The sequence below is a fragment of the Bos javanicus genome, chromosome 6, assembly GCF_032452875.1.
Source record: "Bos javanicus breed banteng chromosome 6, ARS-OSU_banteng_1.0, whole genome shotgun sequence".
Classification (NCBI taxonomy): Eukaryota; Metazoa; Chordata; class Mammalia; order Artiodactyla; family Bovidae; genus Bos; species Bos javanicus.
The window spans coordinates 13,810,551-13,822,122 of record NC_083873.1 but is presented as its reverse complement, the minus strand read 5'-3'; the positions used below and the strand labels follow the sequence as shown (position 1 = coordinate 13,822,122).

Here is an 11,572-nt window from a genome sequence, read left to right as displayed (position 1 = left end):
ATTTTCATGCCAAGGAAGATAGAGTGCCTATATCCCCTCATCAAACTCTGAGTGGGCGTGTGATCCATTTTTAACCAATAGAATTGTGGCAGAAGAGACACTGCACTACTCCCAAGTCTTGGTCAGAAAAGCAGTACAGCCCCAATTTTGTCCGCCAAGATACTGACTTTGGGAGCCCTAATGCTACACAAAGGGCATTACCCTGAGACTGTCGTACTTTGAGGAAGGCACCAACAGGCCATATGGAAATGTTCCAGTTGACACCCCCATTGACCTCACAATTAACAAACACCAACCACCAAGCAAATTACTTCAGCCCCCAGCTCTTGAGCCACCTCTAGCCACCCAGTCTTCTCACCTGAGGGCCTGACGTCTGAGCAGAGAAAAGCTATTGAGCTAGGCCTCATCTACATTTCTGACCCACGGGATCTGTGAGCATAATAAAATGTTTATTTTCAGCTGAAAAGTTACACGGCAATAGTAAGTACAACAGTAGGGATTTTGTAAAATAGTGACTGACCTAGCCAATTTCTAGAATTCACAAACTCCACCAATTTCTTTATCCTATAGGTCCAGTTTTCCCTTATACATCTGTATGGATTGAGTCTTGTCCCCTAAAATTTCATACGAAGTCTCAGCCCCAGTGCATCAGAATGTGACCTTATTTGGAGATGAGGTAAATAGATAAAGAAGCTAAAATGAGATTATTAGAGTGGTCTTACATTACTATCTTTATTTTTAAAAAATGATAATAACTGGAGACAGACACACATACAGGGAGAAAACCCAGTGGACGTAAAGGTAGCCATGTACAAGCCAAGGAGAGAGTCCCAGAGCAGGTCCTTCCCTTGAAGCCCGCAGAAGGAACCAACTCCCCCAACATCTTGATTTCTGATGTCTGGCCTCCAGGATTGTGAGGCAGTGAATGTCTGTTGTTTAAGCCACCAAGATTGTGGTACTTGTTATGACGTCCCTAGAAAATGAATACAGCATCCAAGCTAGGGCCAATAGTCAGGGAGAATTCCCTGGGGCCAGAGATAGTTGGAAATTCAAATTTCAGAGTCACATCTATTGGAACTGTGCCAATGTGAGTGTCATCTCGAGTAATCTCATCAAGTGGTCTGCTAACCTATTTATCCGTGCAGTGCTAAGGATGTTACTACCTCCCAAAGTAGCCACTGAATACTTACCCAACTCTGTTAACTATTTAGTAGGATCACCTTTAGGATCCTAGCTGTTATTGCTATTGTTGCTTAGTTGTTAAGTCAAGTCTGACTCTTTGGCATCTCCAAGGACTGTAGCCCACCATGCTCCTCTGTCCATGGGATTTCCCAGGCAAGAATACTGGAACATGTTGTCATTTCCTCTTCCAGGGGATCTTCCCAACCCAGGGATCGAACCTATGTCTCCTGCATTGGCAGGTGGGTTCTTTATCACTGAGCCACCAGGGAAGCCCTTATGATCACAGAGACTGAATTTAATCTACCTTACATAGGATGATTCTTTACAAATTCTCAGACAGCTGTCTATCTCCCCTGAGTATACTCCTCAACAAAAGAAACTTCCCCAGCCTTATGCAGACATTCCTTACATGATATAATTCCATGTCCCTTCACCACCATGATTGTTCTCCTCTGAATAGAAGTCCATTTATGGCAAAAAAAAAAAAAAAAATTTCCTATAATTAAAAACTGCCAGTAAAACCACAGACTACCTTTCAAGTAGTTTACTGTCACTTAAAAAAAGAGCTTTGAAGACTCAGGAATGCTGTGGAGCAATTACTATATCAGAGAACACATCAGACTCATCCTCCTCAAGGATACTTTTGGATTTTATGATTTAATAACAATATTAGACATTTGAGGTTCTGCTTATATTCTTTAGTGAACTAAATAATAAATGAAGCACAGAAGGGACTCACAATAAAATCTTTGATGATAGTATACTTTAGCAAGTCTTCACAAAAGCAAAAAATTGCAGGCAAAAAAAAAAATGAGAGCATTCTGAAGAATAAGCAGCAAGCTAGTCATTTATCAGTGCATCTCATTTAGCTTCCCTTTGGATAAGCTAGGTCTTTAATCCTTCTACCACAGATACTCATGAGAACATTTTTTACAGAAGCAGTTTTATGGAATTAGATCTAACTGCTTGATTCTTTTTATTGATGTTGAAATCAGAAAGTTCAGAGGAAGATTTCTTTCACATGGTTAGCCCCGTGGCATTTTCATACAAACCTATCTACAGATCAATTTCTAAAATATGGTTCCTTTTAGTAAAACGTATTTGAATAAGCTTTTGTCTTTGAACAAAGGAAGTTTTTGGTGTGCCTGAACCAAAGCACAGCGAGGTCATGAATGGTTGGTTCTAAGCTGTCCAGCTTCCTGCTTTCCTTAACAGTGCTGCTGAGCAAGAGAACTTGTCTACAGATGGAGAATTCCTAAGATTCTATGTACCTTCATTCAAACTCCTATTCTGCTCATAAAGCTAAATGAGCTTCAGCAATGATGTTTACTAATAAAACAGCAAATACAGCATATCATAGCCTGGGGAGACCAATATTTCTGTCATGGCCTCATCTTTGCTCTGGAGATAGGGGCATTTTCCAATTCACAAACTGTTCACTCCCTGAAACTGCTCCAGAGAAGAGTAGTGTAGGAGTCAGGGGAAAGAGCTGCCTAAGGGGAATGAAAGGGTCTTTGGTACCTTTGTATGATCTTTCAAAAAAGTGGCTTCATTTCTTAGCCCAAAACAAATCTAAATTTAAGATCAAAGATTTAAACAGAACAACACAAAACAGAAACCACAAAATATCCAGAAAAAAATGAGGGATTCTTTTTCAAGCTTGAAACATGAACTTTATAAACATGATCCCAAACACAAAATCCATAAAAGTATAAGTTTAACATCATAAATTTTTTAACTCTCTGAATGACAATAAACAAAACCATTGGCAACAGGATATGAATAGAACAACTAATATAAGCAAACAAAAAATACTTAATTTCATTCACAATTTTTAAAACAGAACTCAAAGTGAGGAAACTACATATTTTACCTATCAGATTAGCATTCATTTTAAACTTAAACCCAGGAAGTAGGCCTTTGCATACAGTGTTAATGAAGGAGTAAATTGTTGCAAAAATTTCAAAGGGCAATTTGGCACTATCTATCCCTGATGCTTTTCATCAGTCTTGAAAAAAAATGGTCATTATCTATGTGAATATTGCTCCTGTCTCATTATAAATCTTTTAATATTCCAATTATGTATATGCCAGCCAAGATAATCCTGAAGAACAGCGCTGAATAACTATGGCACAGATGAAAAACTATTATAAAACTATGGTAATTAAGACTGTGGTAATAATGCTAGTATAGACAAATCAACTATGGTAGGCAGAACTCTAAAGATACCAACTCCCACTTCAAGCTCACTATTCACTGTTATTTAATCAAGCCTAATCAAAATACTGCTGTGAAGGAACTTAGCAATATAATTATAGTTACTAACCACCTAACTTTAAAATAGATTATCCTGGATTATCCAGGTGGGTGCAATGGAATCACATGAACCCACAAAAGCAAAAGAGGAAGGCAAAAGAGCCTGTCAGAGATGCAGCCAAAGGGTAATTAGGAGAGATTCTAAGTGTGAGATGAACTTGACTTGATGTTGCTGGAGAAGCGCCACATGGAAAACATGAGGAGGAATGCACAACTTTGAGAAGCAAAAACTAAACCCCACCTGACAGCCAATAAGGAATTGGGGAACTCAGCCCTACAACCGCAAGGAATTTAATTCCACCAACAACCTGAAGGACCGCAGAAGCGGATTCACCTCCAGAGCTTTCAGACAAGGGCCCAACCTGGCTAACACCTTGATTTCAGGCTTGTTAGACTCTAAAAGCTCTGGCATGGTGCAGTTCATGAGGTTGCAGAGTCAGACATGACTTAGCAGCTGAACAACACCAACAAAGACTCTAAACAGAGGACCCAGAAGAGTCACACTGTACCGAGGCTTCTGACCACAGAGCTGTGAGACTTAAAATGCATGTTGTTTTAAGCCACTCAATTGATGGTAACTTTCAGTGACAGTATTAGGGAGTTAATATCGTGACCAAGGATAAAGAATCCATCAACAGGCCTACACATGGGGCAAAAGTGACCCTGAAGTACAGTGGGAAAGGATGCTCCTTTCAACAGATAGTGCTAAATCTATATAATGTTCTATATTTAAAAAAACATGTGTCTGAACCACTATTTTACATCATATACAAAATAAATTCCAGATGGATTGCAGATTTGAATGTGAAGGGGAGAGTTGCGGTATAGGGGAGGGTAAGTTTTCAGAGAAAAACATGAAAGAAGGTCTTTGTAAGCTCCCTACTCCAGTCTTTGGTGGTAATTGTATATATTTAGAGTGTACAATGTGGTTTTGTTAAAGGTTTACAGTATGATGCTTTAATATATACATACATTGTGACCTGATTAATGAACATATCTACCACTTCACATATCTACTACCTCACATAGGTACCATTTGTGTGTGTGTATAGTAAGACACTTTAGATCTACTCTCTTAGCAAATTCACATATACAGTGTTATTAACTATAGTCATCATGCTGCACATTCAATTTCCAAAAGCTATTCATCGTATAATTGAAAACTTGACTAACATCTCTCCATCCCACACCCACCCCAGTCCCTGGTAATCACTACTTTAGTTTCTGGTTCTGTGAGCTCAACTTTTTAAGATTCTATACAAAAGTGAGATGATACAGTATTTGTTTTTCTCTAACTTATTTCATTTAGCATAATAAACTTCAAGGTCCATCCATGTTGCTGCAAATGGCAGGATTTTCTTCCTTTATGGATGAATAATATTCTAATGTGTGTGTGAGAGAGAGAGAATGTTTGTGCATTATATATATATACATATATATATTATATATATATCTTCAATCTTCTTTGTCCATTCATTCATAGATGGGCACTTAAGTTGTTTCCATATCTCAGCTGTTGTGAATAACTCTGCAATGAATATGGGAGTAAAGGTATTTCTTCAAGATACAGTCATCCCTTGATATCCTTGAGGAACTGGTTCCAGGACCCCCAGAGAGTACTGAAATCCTTGGATGCTCAAGTTCCTTATATGAAATGATGTAGTATTCACATATAAACTACACACAGCCTCCTGCATACTTTAAATCATCTCTAGATTACTTATACTACCTAATATAAATGTTATGTAAATTATTCTAAATGCAGTGCAAGTGCTATGTAAACAGGTAATCAGCAGCAAACAGTAAGCTCCTTTTCCTTCTTGAAGTTTCTGGGCTTTTTTCCCCCCAGGTATTTTCTACCCACAGTTGGTTGAATCCACAGATGCGGAACATGAAGATGTGGAGGGCTACCTGGACTAGTTTCAACTTCTTCAGGTACACACTCACAAGTGGAATTCCTGGGTCATACAGAAGTTCAGGTTTTTTGAGGCACCTTCACACTGTTTTCCGTAACAGCTGTACCAGTTTACATTCCCACCAACAATGTACAAGTTCTCTTTTCTCCATGTCCTTGCTAACATTTATCTCTTGTCTTTTTGACAATAAACATGCCAACAGGTGTGAGATGATAGCTCAATATGGTCTTGATTTGCATTTCCCTGATGAATAGTGATGTTGAGCACATTTTCACGTACGTGTTGGGTATTTGTATGTCTTCTTTGGAAAAATGTCTCTTCATGTCCCTTGTCCATTTTAAAATCAAGATATCTGTGTTTTTGATCTTTGTAACTTTGAAGTAGCAAAAGATTTCTTAAACGAGACTCTAAAAGAGCACACTATAAAGGAAATCTTTCAAAAAACTGGACTATCATAAAGTTAATAACTTTTCTCAAAGAGAAGACATTAATAAGAGAGTAAAAACAATCCATGGATTACAAGAAAATACCCACAATGCATATATCTCACAAAGGACTGACATCTAGCATATAAAGAACTCCTGCAAACGGATAAAAAAAAAATTAGACAACCCAGTGGAAAATGAACAAAAGATCTGAACAGATATTTTACAAAAGAGGAAATCAAAATGGCCAATAAACTTACAGAAATTGTGCAGAAGTTCATTGGTTGTCAGGGAAGTGCAAATAAAATCACAATGAGATGCCACTACACACCCATCAGAATGGCTATAAGGATGGCATAAATGCAAAGTAGCTAGGATTTTCATATATTGCTGGTGAGAGTATAATTTGCATAACTGGACATCATTTAGCAGTATCTACTGAAACTGAACATATGCATAGTTTGTGGCCCAGCAGTCCAATCCTAGGTATAAACCCAACAGAAAGGTAAATGTACGTCTACCAAATTGAAAGTAAGAATGCTCACAGCATCATGATAGGTAATACCACGTGTTTACAAAACCTAGAAATTACAGGGTTCCAGGTATTATTTCTCAGCTTCAAAACCACCATTCTGCAGTCTGTTTCTTTTTTAAAATAATGTTATTTATTTATTTTTGGCAGTGCTTGGTCTTCATTCCTGCAGGCTTTTCTTTAGTTGAGGCAGGCAGAGGCTGGTCTCTGTTACAGCGCGCAGGCTTCTTATTGCAGTGGCTTCTCTTGTGGAGCACAGGCTCCAGGCTCATGGGCTTCTGCAGTTGTGGCACACAGGCTTAGTTGCTCTGTGGCATGTGGGATGTTTCTGGACCAGGGATTGAACCCATGTCCCCTGCATTGGCAGGCAGATTCTTACCCACTGCACCACCAGGGAAGTCCTGTAGTCTGCTTTGTAACGATGAAACCTCAATTCTGCAAACCACATTTCTGCTTTGCCAGTAACTCTCTGTTAGCTTTTGCCAGTGGAGATACCAAAGAAAGACTGGAGGGCCAGTAGAGGATAAAGGACCTGGATTCCTTCCTGTTTGCTCCCTGTTCTGTCAGCATCATGCCAGTAATGACTCTTCACTCTGATATTAGCAATTGGTTGCAGCTTCCAGTTTGTCCCACACTCCCAGAACCAGTCTCCTCATCCCCTCTCAGAATGAGAACCATTCAGGCCCCTCAAAGAACTCCTCTTCCAAGGTCCTGAGGTACCAGCACCAGCTGAGCAGCAGCCCCTCTTTGGCTGTCATGATGCTAGTTCTGCAGAGTTACTCCATCAAACACCCAGTTTCTAATCATCTCAACTCCTTCCCTTTGTCCATGAGCCTTACAAGCACTTCCTGCAGTTATTGGCTTTGTATTGCCTTAATGTTCCCTTCTGTCTTTTCAGTTCTCCTATACTTACTCAGCCAATTCTTCATATTAAGTTCTCACTTTTAAATAATTGATATGTTGATAGTCCATCAACAGCAGAATGGATAAGTGTAACATATTCTCCACATGCAATACTATACAAAAATGAGAATGAATGATCTACTACTATGTCTATCTGATGATACAACTGATTCATGTTGATCTATTGCAGAAACCAACACAATATTCTAAAACAACTATCCTTCAATTAAAAACAAATAATTTTTTTTAAAGGAGATAAACTATAAGGGGGGAAAGTAGACCAAAGCAGACAGAAAATATTTAATAAATTTAGCAGAAGACAAGATGGAGCAGGAATAACTAACTAACTTAGTAGTTTGAGTGCAGTGTCTACCTAGAAGGGTACAGTAATCCAGCCAATTTGTAGGTTAGATGCTCAGGGCTAAGATGTCTGAATTCCTATGAAGAAGGGTAGGGGTGAGGGATTGGAGGTGGGGAGTGTCAAGCTAAAACCAGGACCTAGTTGAAGGTCTGTAGATTTGTACCTTAAGCAGTTGGAAGTCTAGATCCTCTTCCCACCTCATCCACCAAGGACTAGAAATTGAATCAGAGAAGCACCAGACCCTCATGATACTAGAGACTGGTGTGAAAAACAGAGGAGAGGATTAAATGAAAATCTGAATACTAAAAACTGAGGTCTTTTCCTATCCAACTCTCTACACTACTTTTTTCCCACCCTACTTTCAACAGCAGCCAGCCATACAAGCCAACTCTCTCACATTTACCTCTCCTGTCCAATTCATGCTGCATTTACATGTATTCAAAATGCTGTTGCCAGGCATGTGACAGAGATACAGTATTTGAAAAAATCAGCAAGGAAATCTGGCAAATGAAAAGAGAGAATTATTAACTGCAGGGGAAGGTATTATATGAGAAAAAGGAGTGATGTTATACACAACGTGGCTTAATAATGCCTAGCATTTGCACAGTCATAATAATGTAAACACTGAGTTGATTTAACCCAAATTTATTGTGTTACTCCATCAAGGAATGTAGCAGCAGAGAAGGAAAGTGTTTGGGACTTGGGAGTGTGCTAGGTATGATTGCCTGGTCCTCAGCATATATTCTCACCCTTTCAAGGTACCCCCTTAATCACAGAAGCCACAAGCTAAAAACAACCACATTTCCCAATTCATCTTGATGCTACAGTTCTGCATATAACTTAAACTCTATCATAAGATGTACTCACTTTAGATTTGGAAGGCAGAAGTGAGGCAAAGGCCATTTCCTTGTAGCTCAATCTATTGGTAAACAAGGTTGGACAGATAAGAACATCTGCAGTGGGCAGACTTCACATCCCAGTGTGTATTCAGGACCCAATGGGTATGCCATGCATTCTGCAAGGTGTGCCATTGAATCCAATAGTCTTGTGTGGCCTTAGCCTCCCACTAAATTGCTGCCTGCCCAACCCCCTAACAATTTGGTAATCACCTAATTCCCTGCTCTAAATCCCTAGAATTTTTGCAGTCTCCTGAACCAAACACTGAGAAAACTTAAGTACCAAATGACAAATTGAGAAACAGCAGTATGAGCACATTATTGAGAAATCCAGAATTTCATACCAGGGAAATGAGTTAGCAGAGTGAGAGTGATCAGAGAAACACTGGAGAACAGACCTGGGAATATACAGAAGGGAATATAATTGATAAATTACACTCAAGTTTTCCTAAAAGCATAAACTAGATGTGGCCTCACTGATCTAATACTGTTACAAGATTTAGGAAAATATTACCATAAGGCAGTTTTAAACACCTATACAGATTCCAATTCTCTTCTCTAAAAATATTTCTTCAATTCAGTTGCTCAGTCACGTCCGACTTCTTGAGACCCCATGAACTTCAGCACGCCACGCCTCCCTGTCCATCACCAACTCCCAGAGTTTACACAAACTCATGTCCATTGAGTCGGTGATGCCATCCAACTATCTCATCCTCTGTCATCCCCTTCTCCTCCCACCTTCAATCCTTCCCAGCATCCATCTTTTCCAATGAGTCAGTTCTTTGTCTCAGATGGCCAAAGTATTGGAGTTTCAGCTTCAGCATCAGTCCTTCCAATAAATATTCAGGACTGATCTCCTTTAGGATGGACTGGTTGGATCTCCTTGCAGTCCAGGGGACTTTCAAGAGTCTTCTCCAACACCGTAGTTCAAAAGCATCAATTCTTCTGTGCTCAGCTTTCGTTATAGTCCAACTCTCACATCCATACATGACCACTGGAAAAACCATAGCCTTGACTAGATGGACCTGTGTTGGCAAAGTCATGACTCTGCTTTTTAATACGCTGTCTAGGTTGGTCATAACTTTTCTTTCAAGGAGTAAACACCTTTTCATTGCATGGCTGCAGTCACCATCTGCAGTGATTTTGGAGCCCAAAAAAATAAAGTCTGTCGCTGTTTCCATTGTATCCCCATCTATTTCCCATGAAGTGATGAGACCCGATGCCACGATCTTAGTTTTCTGAATGTTGAGTTTTAAGCCAACTTAAAATATTTGTTGGGTCAGGTTTATAGTATTCATATAGCCAAAGGAAGAAGTACATCCAAGTATTTCACAATGTATGCCTCACCATACAACTTTTCACTGACCTCTGAAAACAAAAGAAATAGCATGTGCTAATACGAACAAAATGTTCTGATGCTTTCTTTTTTACCCCATTAACAAGGAGTTTTGTTGTTGTTGCTTCCCTGGCGGCTCAGACGGTAAAAAGTCCACCTGCAATTCAGGAAACCTGGGTTCAATTACTGGGTTGCAAAGACCCCTTGGAAAAGGGAATGGCTACCCACTCCAGTAATCTTGCCTGGAGAATTCCATGGATAGAGGAGTCTGGCAGGCTGTAGGCCATGGGGTCACAAAGAGTTGGACACGACTGAGTGACTTTCACTTTTCATCACTTCAAGTCGTGTCTGACTTTTTGTGACCCCACAGATAGCAGCATGCCAGGTTTCCCTGTCCTTCACTATCTCCCTGAGTTTGTTCAAACTCGTGTGCATTGAGTCAGTGATGCCATCCAACCATCTCATCCTCTGTTGCCCCCTTCTCCTCTTGCCCTCAATCTTTCCCAACATCAGGGTCTTTTCCAATGAGTCTGCTCTTCACATTAGGTGGCCAAAGTATTGGAGCTTCAGCTTCAGCATCAGTCCTTCCAACGAATATTCAGGATTGATTTCCTTTATGATTGACTGGTTGGATCTCCGAGAAGTCTAAGGGACTCTCAAGAGTATTCTCAAACATCACAATTCAAAATCATCAATTCTTCAGCGCTTAGCCTTCTTTATGGTCCAACTCACATCTGTACATGACTACTGGAAAAACCATAGCTTTGACTAGACAGACCTTTGTCAACAAAGTGATGTCTCTGCTTTTTATTACACCGTCTAGGTTTGTCATGGCTTTCCTTCCAAGGAGCACGTGTCTTTTAATTTCACAGCTGCAGTCACCATTCACAGTGATTTTGGAGCCCAAGAAAATAAAATCTGTCACTGTTTCCATTGTTTTCCCATCTATTTGTCATGAAGTGATGGAACCAGGTGCTATGATCGTAGTTTTTTTAATGTTGAGTTTCAAGCCAACTTTTTCACTCTCCTCTTTCATCCTTAGACTGCAATGAAATCAAACCAGTCAATCCTAAAGGAAATTAGTCCTGAATATTCATTGGAAAGACTGATGCTGAAGCGCCAATACTTTGGCCACTTGATGTGAAGAACTGACTCATTAGAAAAGACCTTGATGCTGGGAAAGATTGAAGGAAGAAAGAGGAAGGGGATGACAGAGGATGAGATGATTGGATGGCATCACCGACTCGATAGACATGAGTTTGAGCAAGCTCCAGGAGTTGGTGATGGACAGGGAAGCCTGGTGTGCTTCCTTGGGGTCACAAAGAGTTGGACACAACTGAGTAATTGAACTGAACTGACACTGCATGTAAGTTAAATAAGCAGAGTGACAATGCACAGCCTTGTTGTACTTCTTTCCCAATTTTGAACCCGTCAGTTGCTCCGTGTCTGTTGCTTCTTGACCCACAATACAGGTTTCTCAGGAGACAGGTAAGGCAGTCTGGTATTCCCATCTCTAACAATTTTTCACAATCTGTTGTTAGCCACACAGTCAAAAGCTTTAGCATAGTCAATGAAACAGAAATAGATGTTTTCCTGGAACTCCCTTCCTTTCTCTATGATTTAACGAATGTTGGCAATTTGATCTCTGGTTCTTCTGCCTCTTTAAAGCCCAGCTTGTACATCTGGAAGTTCTTGGTTCATCCAT

At 39.9% G+C, this 11,572-nt stretch overlaps 1 long non-coding RNA gene across 1 annotated transcript; it reads left to right on the top strand.

Annotated features, from left to right (window-relative positions):
* Positions 1-300: 300 nt before the first annotated feature.
* LOC133250059 (uncharacterized) lies at positions 301-5,880 on the top strand. The gene is made up of 3 exons (XR_009737214.1): positions 301-480; positions 571-676; positions 5,348-5,880. It is a non-coding gene; the product is annotated as an uncharacterized LOC133250059 (long non-coding RNA).
* Positions 5,881-11,572: the final 5,692 nt, after the last annotated feature.